Source organism: Lissotriton vulgaris, chromosome 9 (assembly GCF_964263255.1).
Source record: "Lissotriton vulgaris chromosome 9, aLisVul1.2, whole genome shotgun sequence".
NCBI classification, from domain to species: domain Eukaryota; kingdom Metazoa; phylum Chordata; class Amphibia; order Caudata; family Salamandridae; genus Lissotriton; species Lissotriton vulgaris.
In genome coordinates, this window is record NC_141697.1 from 910,439,644 (window position 1) to 910,453,080 (window position 13,437).

A 13,437-nucleotide genomic window follows, 5' to 3' on the forward strand; every position below is an offset into this window, starting at 1 on the left:
CCAGTTACCATTTTAGGATGGCGGCCGTTTTTCCAATTTTGTCTTATTAAATTCAGAATCATTATTCTGGTCCGCTTTTTTGCGGTCGATACTGATGTCCTCCTTAGCCTAGTGATAATCGGTAAGTTTTGTACTACTGATGTATAACTTTGATATGGGGCCGACTTGTATGAAATATTACTACTGTTCGCAAGAGATATATATATATAAGTACATTAGGTTCTGACCATTTGATCTTTATTGTTTACAATGGGTCTGGACGGGTACATTTTGATTCATACACTGATTGACCATCTTAAGATGGCGGCTGTTTTTCTTGCTAATACCAGCAGGTTGTAGTCCTTTTTCTAGCGCACCGGAACTAGTATCTAGCGCTGCCGGTCACGTCTGCTTCATTGCAGCTGTTACGGACGCGGCACGATTTTCTTTCCCTAGAACTTTTACGATCAGTAAGTCTTGGACCGCCACATTTCTCTGATATTTGGTAGTTAAGTCTGGGGCATCGACATGGCCTGAGTGCAATAAAACATTTAATATGCATGTAATGTGCTGACGGTTAAATCGATGCTCAGCAATGATATTTTTTCTAGTGTTTTTTCACTTAGCGCTGACAATTATATCGCTGTATTTTCTTACATTCTTTATTGCTATCTAGCACGATGATGGAGGTTTGATTATCTTTACAGAATCATATTTCTGACAGCATTCCTCTCTCTGAGTGCTAACATGCAGATGCGAGACAGACTTAGTTTTTAAGCATTGTTTTCATCATGAGTAACAAGTGGATATATCGTAAGAAATGTTTCTGACACCGGGATACATATCTTGAATCAGTATGCAACTTTGTGTCCATGTTATATAACACTGATCAGTTGAGAGGAGTTGGATTGAATGCGCAAACTTTATTGATTTTTTATTAAGGTTTATCAATATGTTAGATCTCATCGCATGCATACTTGTTGTGCAAGCAAGTGTAGCACCAAGAGTTGATCATAATTCTTTTTGGGGTTGGTTTCGATGATTGAACCTACTTTTTTTTTTTTTTTAAATATTGGTGAGAAGCCCATAATATCTGCTTGTCTCACTACTGACAGTACTATTGATTTTAACCTTTTTTGGGGTAATACGTGGATATCCCTTCTTTAAATTGACCCATTGGTTTGGTTCAGTCATTAAGTGACAATACAAATTTTTTGTCTACCTCCCCTTTTCTAAAGCCAAATAATGAGGCGAGCAGTTGGTTAAAGTATTGGAGCCACTGCCTTGACACTTAGAAGCAAGCTAGACGCAAGGTGTTTTTATCCGCTATCTGTGGTAAGTGTATTTCCTCTGGGTTTCATTCAGAGTCTCCACATTGCAATGGTTCAAAGTGTAACCTTTGCTCTTTCTGTATTTTAGTTGCTAAAAGTACCTACGGATGGCCATAAACAAAGATTGGTTTTACCTAATTTTAATCTTAAGGTGATGTTGCCTTCTTTCTTTACTGATCCTGGTATGTGGACTTTTGAGTCACTTTGGTGTTTGGTATTGGTTTACTATATTTTCTTCTATTTCACATGGTGTTTACAAGCCCTTTTTTCTGAAGAATCCTACTATGACATGAATGTACATACGAGGGAAGGAATTAATTGTAATCTCTTATTGTACAGATACACATTGCTCAAGAAAAATTTCAAGTCCTGAAGATGACCGCACAATAATATATCAGTCGAAACGCCGTCGACGCTTCTCTGTGGCCCAAATTGAATTAAGGACACAATACTCATGTTTTTGTTGTTCCTTTATCCCAATATGTAATGGTTTTGCTTGTCACTTGTCTGGTCTGTGATATATGTTCCCTTTATGTATACCAGCACTTTTGTCTTGAGCATATCTGTGTGTTTCTTAGAACTATTGATGTATTATGTAATAAATATGGAATTTTGATATCAGTAACTTTGTACTAAAGGGCTTCTTTAACCATTCTTTATCTCTTTCTTTCTTTTTGAATTTATGGGAGTATATATAGTTTTTATTGTTCTCTTTCCCTGAACCTCTTGTTAGATGTACTGACAGGGTACAGTAAATCCTAAGTGTCACACAGGTGGGGAGAAACCTGACTATGATTATTACATTTGAAATTTGTATTTACCTAATAGAAACACTAAATTCAGAGGGGCAGATTTACAAGCCCCTTGCGCCAGTTTTGTGTCATTTTTAACATGGCAAAAAGTGGCGTAAGGGCCCTGTAAATCTGCCCCAGAAAGTACCCCACAACCGAAGTTCCGGTATTGTAGATGCATATGTGTGTGTCTGTGTGTATCTGATGTCTGTGTTTTCCCTATGTTGGCCTAACTGTGCGCTATGTAGGCCGCTTTCATTTTTGTACATTTTACTATATAACACACTTGTTTTTGTGCCACATTCTGTGTGCTACATTGTATTTTCACACACAACCTGCACATGTTTTTGTGTTTTGCTCTTTTCCTGGAATTTGGTCTGAACACACTAGACAAGGTCAAACAACAATGCCTCTTGTTGATCTCTCTGGTCAGACACCAGCACCTAGACATAATAAAGGAATGCAGCTGCCGTTTGTGAGAACATGTGTCTTGTCATATAACTGAAGAAAAGGGTTCTGAAAAAACACGCGCACTGAATGAAGGTCCTGACGCAAGAATGCTGCATCAGCGGAGATGTAGAACATCTACCTATGAATCCTAAGGTACGGGGTCTGCCACTAATCCCATAGATCCATAATATATAATCCTTTAGCTTCAGTAGAAAAAAAGGGATGGGGGGGAGTTAGGCTAATCCGTCTTATAATATGACAGGGCTTTTTATGGTGTATGGTTCATTAACCCTCCTAAAGATATTCGTGGTATGCATCTGTTTTTTAATTGTGGTACAAATACAGCATCTTAGAGCACAATAGTTTAAACAGATATTATAAACTTCCTCTGTGTCTCTCCTTTATCTTATTGTGGACAAGTACATGTGAGCGAGCGAAAAGGTGTGTCCTGTTACTGCGGTCCCTGAGAGGGTCGAGAGTGTTGTGTTCTGCGGTGCCAACTCACTTGTTTATCTGGAAAGGTTAGGTAGGCAAGTGAGGCACTATAGCTAGTCGGACTCAGGTTCATAGATACTGAGGTACATGCTGATGTTCTATGGTCCCAGGCATAGTTCTGTTCCTGAGCAGAATTCCTTCAACACTATCTGTAGTAAAACACCAAGCATTACCAATTACTTCCATCCTATTAGATCCTTATCATGAAACCAACATATTTTTGGGTGTTAGCCATCCTATAAACTCCAATGTGCCCAAAAAGTTACCCAGCATTTCGGTTTCAATATTCCCAAAGGCTGGAGGGATGATATACTAGTGCAGCAAGTCATTTTTGCCCCAGTTGCATGCAAAAGTCATATCCAACAAAATACAATTTGTAACAAGTTACGCTATGGGAACACCCTCTACGCTTGGATCACCCATTGGGTTGCAGATCCTAAATCTGCCATTACCTCAACTCTCACTACTCCTATGTGTAGCTTACACAAAGAACCTTTGTTTTTCTTACTTTTTAAACCACCCACCCCTAAAGCCAACATCAAGTTATTCATTCTATCGGAGATATTGGTTTCGCTTTTACAGACACTGCAGACTTCCCCCTCACTCTCATTGCTGCCACTCTTGCATACACTATAAAATTGTCCCACTCTCTAGCACTTATTAAATCTTTTTTCTGTTGTTGGGCAACTGCTGATGGTTCCCAAATGATATCTTGACCTGCAATGGAAACAAAACAACGTTCTAGTGGTGCTCTTTGCATCCTTATCCCTCATGCCGACGGCACTGAGATTTTCAGAAACTGGTACACATTACACCTCCACCTTTGGTTTTCTCAGTGGCTAACTCCTTTACTAAAGCATAAACATGTCTTTGGGCATGTCTTTCATTTCCGCTCAAGTGGGATTGAGTCACTCCAAAAGTCTTTTCTGCACCTTTTTGGAGTAACAATGGAAGAAAAACAAGATCCCTTAAATAAGTGTCAAGCAAGTCACCAAATTCACAATTTGCAGCTAAACTGCAAAGCCCTGCTATGTACTCTTCCACTGACTCCTCACACTTCTACTGTTTTTGAAGAAATTGTTTCTCTCCAGTAAAACACTAGAATCATCTGAAAACTTCTCCATTCTACCAACTACTTCGGAATAAGCATCCCAGGACCTAAAAGAGCCTCTCGGTAGTTCAAGTCTGGCAAGTTTTTTTGTCCAGCAGCACATAAACCTTCAAATAATAGCACCATTTTCATATCTGGCTCAAAAGCTTTGGCGTCTATTGCTATTGGGGTAACTCTCAAACTATGTTAGACAATATTTCAATTTGGTGTTTGGCTTCCCAGGACAAGTAAAAAAAAAACATCGTTAAAAAAAACTTGTTTCTCAGAAGCCATAGTGAAATGTAAGAAGCTATAAATAAGTAATATACTACTCAATAAACTGAGATAAAACAGAGGCGAAAGAAAGGAGAAATAATTATATGTTTGCTTATTTTTTTTTTAATGTCAGCAAAATTGATCTTCAGAACATACTTCCTATTTCAAAACTTTATTTGGTTCATGTTGAATAAACCATGAAAGCATCATATCAATACATTAAAAATCATAAAAACATCCAACTCACAAAGTAACACTAATTAATAAAATAGCGTATAAATATAAGAGCTAAATTAAATTTAAAATGTGTTTAATAAAACACCTAGCACAATACATAACTGAGCAGACTTCGAATCACATAATAAAAACCATAGGGTACATTAATTAATTACATTTTCTGAGTCATTCTCTAATGCGGAGCACCTCAGAAAGAAACATAGCCACCCTCCAACACACTGTCACATCCCTTAGGTTGTACATGGTTGTACATATACTTAAAAGCCACATGATGATGAATAATTCTTTCTTGTAAAAACTGAGCGGTTTAAGATAGATTTACGTGGGGAATAAGTAAAACATACAAAAAAGTGCTACGTTGACTGGTCCGACCAATTATCATAAGGCAATTTCAGAGTAATCACTCCCTACTCTTCATTTCTGGGAAATGGTGCCATACAATGGAAAATAATAAGGTGAACGTGAGCCAAGAGGTGCCCATGCTAAACAATATTGGTTATCATGAGGTACAATTTACTACCAGGCTTGTCATTCAGTGCGATATAGCGCCTCACTGACACCTTATGGAGATCTGTTTTGGCCCTTTTCTCATGACAGACGCTGAACACGTACTCTTTTAGATCTTTTAGAGCAACCAGTGTTGTTCTACAGGTGTACCCAGGGATCCCCTTTTGTCTGGCCCATGCCCAACCATGCCTATTTTATATGCCGTAAACAGAGGATTTTGTTGATCTAGTTTAGACCCATACAGTCCTTAATGATTAATCTAGGAAGCATAGCCTCTTGTTTGGACCATACAGTTCGCCATGATAAAAGTGGCTGATAGAAAGTCAGCTCCCACTTCCCAATGAACAATCGATTCCGGCATTGAACGGGGTACAGCTATAATCCTCCTTAGAAATTTATTTTCTACTTCCTAAGAATGCATTATCCCCATGCCCCAAATCCCCGCACCGTATGTTGCCGCAGAAATTGTTTTAGTGTTATATAGCAGCTCTGCAATGGGTTTGGTACTTCGCTTAAATGCAAACCCAGTCAAACCTTCATTGTTTCTAATCATATTAGATACACAGATTTTCCTGTGGTGCTTCCAGTCCAATTTAGAGGCAAACTGAATTCCTAACTAGCTAAAGGTATTCGTACATTGTAGTTTCCTCCCATTGATGAAATACGTGTTATGTTTCCCTCTTGCCCGACCACAGCTCATGGTGTAAGTTTTTGCGCTATTCATTTTCATACCCCTCCCTTCCATAGAGTCTATTAAAACCTGCAGACTGTTTGGAGTGAGTGCCAAGATGGCGGTTTCATCTGCGTACAAGAGAATTGGAATAAGCCGCTTCCCAATCCTAGGGGTATCCGCACCAGCTGCCTGGAGCATTTCTTCCACACCATTTAAGTATAGGGAGAAGAGGAAGGGTGCCAATATGCATCCCTGCCGAACCCCTCCACCTATGCCAAAGGGTGGAGTTAATTCGCCCTGTATTGCAAAACGGATTTTGTCTGTTAAGTTATTATACAAGAGGGCCAAAGCAAGATTATGTCCTTTGGTGCCCCCAATTTTTCCATGCATTCCCAGCGTCTCCCTTGATCGACCAATTTGAATGCGCTACTTAGATCAATAAAGCATAGCTGCAGTGACCCTACTTTGGACAGGGTATACTTTCCATCAAAAGGTTCAGTCTCAACCGTCCGCAAACCTTTTCTAAACCCATGTCGGGCATTTGAGAGGATTTTTGTTTTCTTCAGCCCGCCCTTCTACTCTCTATAACAAGACTCACCCCAATAATTTGGCAGAGGACTCGAGTAGAGAGATGGACCGATAACATTTCTGATAATTCCTTAGTCCCTTCTTGAAAATGCGTATGATGAGAGAGGTAGACCAGGATGGCGGTATACGGCATGCTCCTGCCACGTTCAGGATCTTAGTCAAAAATGGAGCGCAAAAGTCTGGTTCAGACTTGTACATGTTCATTGGGACCCCATTGGGGACAGGGGCCTTCCCATTTGGATTTTTATTTATATCCCTCACCACCTCTTCGAGGGTGAAAACAATTTGGTTGGAAAATTCACTGCCAGAGGTGGGGGACTCCCCCGTCTGGGCATCTCTGGGGCGTTAGTTTAATATTTTAATGAAGTTGCTTCATGCCTTTGAGCATTGGCCATTAAACCAGTCCTTCGTATCATTTCTATGCCGCTTTGGCCTCACCCTCAAGATTGAATAATGGAGTTTGATACCTGAATGTGGGAGTCCCCCATCTCCACGTAATTTGTTTTTGGAGCTAGGCCTATCATGAGTTGGTCCAGATTCCCAGCTACTAGATTTTTTAGATCAAAAGCTAGTGGTATTATCACCTGTCAATTTTATTTTGACACCCATTCAGATCTATGAGGATAATATAATCAATTTTCCCTGAACCTGGGGTTTGGGGTGTATTAAGCTTTAATTTAAGGGTCACTGGATTGTGATCACTTATACAGTTAGTTCCCACCTGTAGGTCCAAAATGGTTGTTCTGTTTCTATCGGAGGTAAGAAAGTGGAATATATTTCTAACATAACCTCTCTCTATGAAAGTAGGCAAATGAGGGTAATTACTATTACTGCAGTGTTCGAATAGTTTCAGATGAAATTTCATTATCAAGTCGTTAAGAACTAGTCCATAAGGACAATGTTTCAAATGGGCCAGAGTATTCGTGCCAAATCACCATACCCACAGATTAGTTTGGACATAATAGAGCATTCCGTAATATTGAAATCGCCACCCAAATTATATAGGAATCCTGGTCAATAAAACGGTCCAGGTCCATTTCTAAAGTTTTGACCACATGCACCTTTGTTGGATCAAAAAACATTATTGCAAAAATGTATAACAGTTATGTCAATTTGTTTCCCAGAGTAAATATTATGAATTGGGGGTAGTAAGGTGAAGTTGTGAAACTTTTCTTAATTCGTGGAGCTATCCTAGCAGTAGAAGCAAACATAACCAGTCCCCCGCCCCTTTGGCCTGCCTCTGTTGGAGGAGATTGCAGGAGAATTAAAAGCTGCAAAGCCATCCAAGTCTATTGTGTTAGATTCCCATGGTTCTTGTATGCATGCAATGTGTGTGGATTTAACATATTTTACTCAATCCTCAGTGTCTATTTTATTGATAATGCTTGCAATGTTCCAAGTAGTATTGACTGTCCCACTATTCTCTTTAACTGGAGCTTGACTGAGTGAATCCATTGTATTGCTATCGTCAAGGTGCGGGGATTGGCTGGAGGAGGGGATTCGGTCAGAAAGTCAGTCCATATATGTCAGTCGCGAAAGGTCAGAAAAACTATTATAAGAAGACACCCGGTAGGAGATGGGCAGGGGGGCAATATACTCTTCCCTCCGGGACCTATAAAAGAATCCCAGTAGTAGTACTTCAATTGGTGAGGGAGGCCTCCCAGAAAGGTGGATCCTTGTCATGACATTTTTGGTGACTGCCTTATCCTTGCAATTGGTCACTATAGTCATTATTGTGTGATTTCAAATAATTGTCCACCAATTCAAACCTCCAAATAACATTGATATGCTTATGCAAAAAGCGCTTGTCCCTCTATTCTGCCATTAAGCCATTAAATTGCTTTATTCCAATGCTGATCATAGTCTTCCCTCACATCCTGCCACAGGGGAGAGACGCCCTTTAATACCAACACATAAGGGATGGCTTGTGGAGGGAGTTGCAGAGTTGGTAGTGTCAGGGGTTTTAGGGAGTGGCTGACCACGTGATTTGATGGGGACAGAGTTCCTGTATGTGGGTCTCAGGGCCATTAAAGCCATCTGATGGTCGTTGAGGACATTTGTTGTAAGCGCTCTGACCTTCCATTACCGGGTCGGAGACTCTATTATGAGCTGCTCTATGTGGGCGTGGTCCCCTTGGTAACAGCTGATTGGAGTCCTGTTCCCCCATAGTGGGCTCCCCTCCAGTGGCGTAGGAAGTTGGTGTCCGCCTCTGGCAAAATGAGTTTTGGGGGGCAGAAGTCTCCCCGCCTCTTACTTACCTGCAGCCATCGCAGGCTGGCAAATGCAGGAATCGCCAGCACCGTCCCCCCCACTCGTACCTGCGGCCGCCACGGGCAGCCAAGGGTCTAGCTACGCCACTGCTGCCCTCGACAGTATGCTCCCCTTCGAGGAGGCGAGACCAGAGCATCCTTCTTGTCCATGTGCTGCTGGCCCACATGTCTCATCTCCCTGGGCAATGGTTTTAATTTTAGGAGGGCTTCTTCAATTTTGGGTAGACGTGCTTACATGTCGGTCAGGGCAGCAGACAGCAATGAAAGCACACCCTTCGAGATCTCATCGATCAAGAGGGCATATGGCTCCCCACGAGCTGCATGTTGACCTTGACGCTGTTTACTCATGTGCTGTGCTCACCTAGGGGTAACCTGGGGCATGGTCTTTTAGAATTTGCACCACTCTCCGCTCTGCTCTTTTTCTCATAATCCCTTTGCCTGAGGCTTGGCCTGGGGATTGCATTCCTTCTTTCCAGTCCCCTAAAGCCAGTACTGGAGTGGTGCCTGGGTCTACGAGTATAGGTGCAGAAACTTGACCGTCATCGGTTGAGCTAATAGTAAGCACCACATCATCACTTGGTTCAGCTTGGGCACAAGCAGTGGGGGAAGATGACAGTGATAAATGCTCCTCAGCCAGCTCAATTTCTTTATTGATGACAGTTACTGCTCACTGCCAAAAGCTAGCCATGGTCCTACCAGTTGTGGGAGCCGGGGATTAGGCTTGCGCTTTCCCATGTCAAAACGTCTGCCATTAACCCGCTAATCAAAAGAAAAGATGATTACCTTGAAGCCAAGATGTTAGGGGGTGGCCCAGCCCAGCCTCTGCCAGCCGCTGACGGGCGCAGATGGGCCCGCCTTTGGCCCCGGCTTTGCCCAGTTTCATCCAGAGCTGCGGGTAGGCAGAGTCCTACTCAATGCGAATTAGAGATGATCAGCCCCACCCTGTCCTGGATCGGTGCTGCACCTTGGCGCACCGAGAGTTATTATATCGATGGTCCCTTCCTCAAGGGACTGGCAGGGGTTAGAGGGATCTGGTCTGGTCCCCCACAGGTTCTCTCACATAACAAAGTCCTGTGGGTAGGCCGAGATGTGTTTTATGCCCTTTAGAAACGGTTGGCCCAGTCCCCTCTTGGATCTTTGCGGTGCCTCAGTGCGCGGAAAGTTGTAATATCGGTGGTCCCTTCCTCAAGGTACTGGCACCGCTCAGAGGGGTCCGATCTGGTCCCTCACAGGTTCTCTCACATAACAAAGTCCTGCGCTGCTTTTAGGCCGAGTCGCGCTTTATGTGTGTTGGAGATGGTCGACCCCGCTCCCTCCTGGATTGGAGACTTATAATATTGGTGGCCCCTTCCTCAAGGGATTGGCAGTAGTCAGAGGGGGTCTGAGCTAGCCCCCCACAGGTTCCGTAACTTAACAAAGTTCCGCCCTCTCGCCTAAAAAAATAACTTACTTAAGCTCCCTTTGTTTGTATATGTAAATTTCATTGGTGCATATGCAGTGTTAAACCCTTACTCTGCACAGAACCCAACAAGGTGCCCACCTGCTCAGTAAAATGGCATCTTGGCTACTAATGGTCTCTCTCACTGCGCTTGCATCCTCAGACTTCAGCCAGAACATCTATGACATGCACTGCCAGCGCTGGAATGACAACCTGACATATCTTGGTGTGAAACATCACACTTGTGTGTCACTGGAAGGCATGTTGGACTTGCACAATGACAACCTCAAACATGCGTCATTGGAATGCACGCTCAAGATGAGTTCTATTCACAAGAAGCACAAGTAAGTTTATCGGCCATATTACAGATAGGGTGTGCTGCCCTTGCTTACATGACGGTTCACCTATAGACAGGTGTATCAAGCGTAAATTGGGACAGTGCGCCCTATTAAAATTAATGCAGTCTCCTCAGGGATGCCCCGAACCTGCACCTGTCCTGGGGGTAGTGCATTCAGTGAAATATGATGCGACTACTTGCATGCCACTCCTTGTGTCACAGAACCGGCAGTTAGCCGCTCGCATTTTAACCCCTTAGCTGCGGCGGCTATTCCGCCGCAGCGTTAAGGGGGAGGCGGGGCCGCGCGGCGCTCCCGTACTAATGACGGAACCGCTCTGTCACGGCCCCGCCCGCTCTTTAGAACATCAGCGCAGGCATGGAATTCGTGCCACTCAGGCGCGGTGAGCAAGCCGTGACGGAACAATTCCGTCACCAGCACAGCCCACCCGAGACTCGTGACGGAACGGTTCCGTCACAAGCACACAAAGGGCTAAAGAGAGAGACTGAGTGACTGCACCTGCCTGCAGATGGATGTCGGGGAGGTTCATGGGATGCCCTTTCCACCCTCCAGGGGGATGCCTTCAGGGGGCACCTTCTTTTTCTGACTCACTGTCAGTGCATCTCTTAAGGGCCTGTCTGCCTCTGTGCCCGCGTCCATAGTACGATTCAGAAAAGGGGGTGGTGATGAACAGAGTGTCTGAGTTAAGCAGACCACTCTTACCCAGTCCAAAGATCAGGGCTTGATCCATCACCGTTATTTATCTCACTGCACCATCCCAGCTCAGAACCTGGCTATATGCAAATCAGTCTGTCCCTGGCCCAGTGCATCATGGGAACAGGGCAGACTAAACTACCAAGCCAATTGCTATATGCAAATCAGTCTGTCCCTGGCCCAGTGCATCATGGGAACAGGGCAGACTAAACTACCAAGCCAATTGCTATATGCAAATCAGTCTGTCCCTGGCCCAGTGCATCATGGGAACAGGGCAGACTAAACTAAATAGTACAGCATTGGCGCAGAGGCAGAGTGATTCTCTCAATTACATGGGGCCACACCCCCATGCAAATGAGGGCACACCCTTTGCCGACAGCACTGGCACTTCATAGGCACCAGCGTTATCATTTTTACAGATGGGACCACACAATAGTCTGCAGCCCCTTCTGTAATATATTGCCCAGATTGCACAAAAAGCAGGTGCAGATGCCTTTTGCGCCCAAGGTCACAATGTGTAATAAGGCCTGTGATCTGAATTCAAGGGCAGCTCCTCCACTTGAGCGGAGGAGCGTCACCCCATAAGCCCCCGAGCTGAAAATAAAATGGTAATAAAGTTTATTACCGTTTTATTTCTCAGCAACCTGTTCTGAACCAAGTGTCAGGACGGGGCGTGGCCAGCGCTGCCAGTGGCAGCAGCAGCGAGCTGTGCGCTTTAAACTGTGCATGTCTCTTTGCCCGGACATCTTGGGCGGTCAGCCAGACACGCTCCCTTTAAATTTCTCTTAGACAGCTGGGTTAGAGAAATCTCAGGCCTCCAGTGATCTTAGGCATGTTGAGATCTATCCAATCCTGACATTGCTTTCATGCTGTGAAAGCAGCGCCAGGATTGGGTAGTGTGGTTTCCTGCTTCAGGATCTTCCTGGAAGACACCAGAGGGAGAAGGTAAGTGAATGTATTTATTTTTACTCCAAGTATAGCAGCAGGAGAACCCACAGCGCACAACGTTTAAGCCAGGGGTCATGGCACCAACTGGCAAGAGGCGGTTTACAACCCAGAGGGTGCACGAGCCAATTGTGAATCAAACTTACAAAAAGCAAAGCATAAGAACGCTCAAGGAACGGCCAACTTGGAAACCTTAGTCATGCAGGGTAATGCAGAAAATGCAGGCATCAGGAATGAAATAAACTAAACTAATCTATACAGCACAGAGGCATACGCAAGATGCACGCTTATTGCGGAAAATGGAAGGTTTGGGTTTCCAAGCACTTGGCCCTCCAGACTCCAGCAACGGGGCAGACAGCTGGGCGAGCCCGGGTGCCAGAGGGCACACATCACAGGCCACGAGCAGCGCTGGGAATCAGACCCGTGTAGGAGGCAGCTGGGCGATGAGGTCATGTCAAAGATCAGGAAATTGCCACAACTTACAGAGCAAACAGGAAGCAATGAGGCAGGGGCCCCGGCAAGTCCCTGGGCGACCGAGAACAGCGACACATTCATCACACTGCCCTTCTCCTCTGGCAGTTTCATAATGCAGCTCTGCCCTCCTCACCCTCGCTGCCAACCGGTGAAACTACATTCGTGCCCAGTGGAGCGACTCGCCGACTGAGACTGTGCACCCGCGCATACACAATATAAAACCACAATGGTTCAACGGATTAGGATCTACAAAGTGTGATCGTATTTCCAAATGTCTGCAGTGGGTGTCTAGGCACTATTTAATTTGCATATGGTAACATTCGTCATAGAATTCAAAGCATACTTTACATGGTTACTGCTGATCTCTAAACTTGAAAATTTAGAAAGTGCAAATAGTGATTTTTTAAAGTAAAATTTGCCAATAACATTTGAAAAAGTGTGCTAGAACTTAAAATCAATCATACATAGAAACCTAGATTCATGCTTTACCTGGTTAGTGAGGATCTCCCCACTTAAAAGTTTAGAAAGTACAATTTTTTAAAGCAAATTGTGCTAATAACATTTGTCAAAGCTCGCTATGACTTAAAGGCAACCATACATACAAATTTGGGGTTTCCCAAATGAGAAGGAGACATGGCCAAGGGCAGAGCTGCCGACTTTGGAACTAAGGAACCAGGTTTGTGACCCGGCGTGGGCTCAACATCCAGTGAGTCTGGGCAAATCACTTAAACTGTCTGTGCCTTGCAAATAAAAAGAAAAGTTCTGACCATACGTTTAGTAATCTGGTGCTCAAGTAAAGCGCTCTGATGCCTAAGGGCCAAATTCGCACTGTATACAACTACCA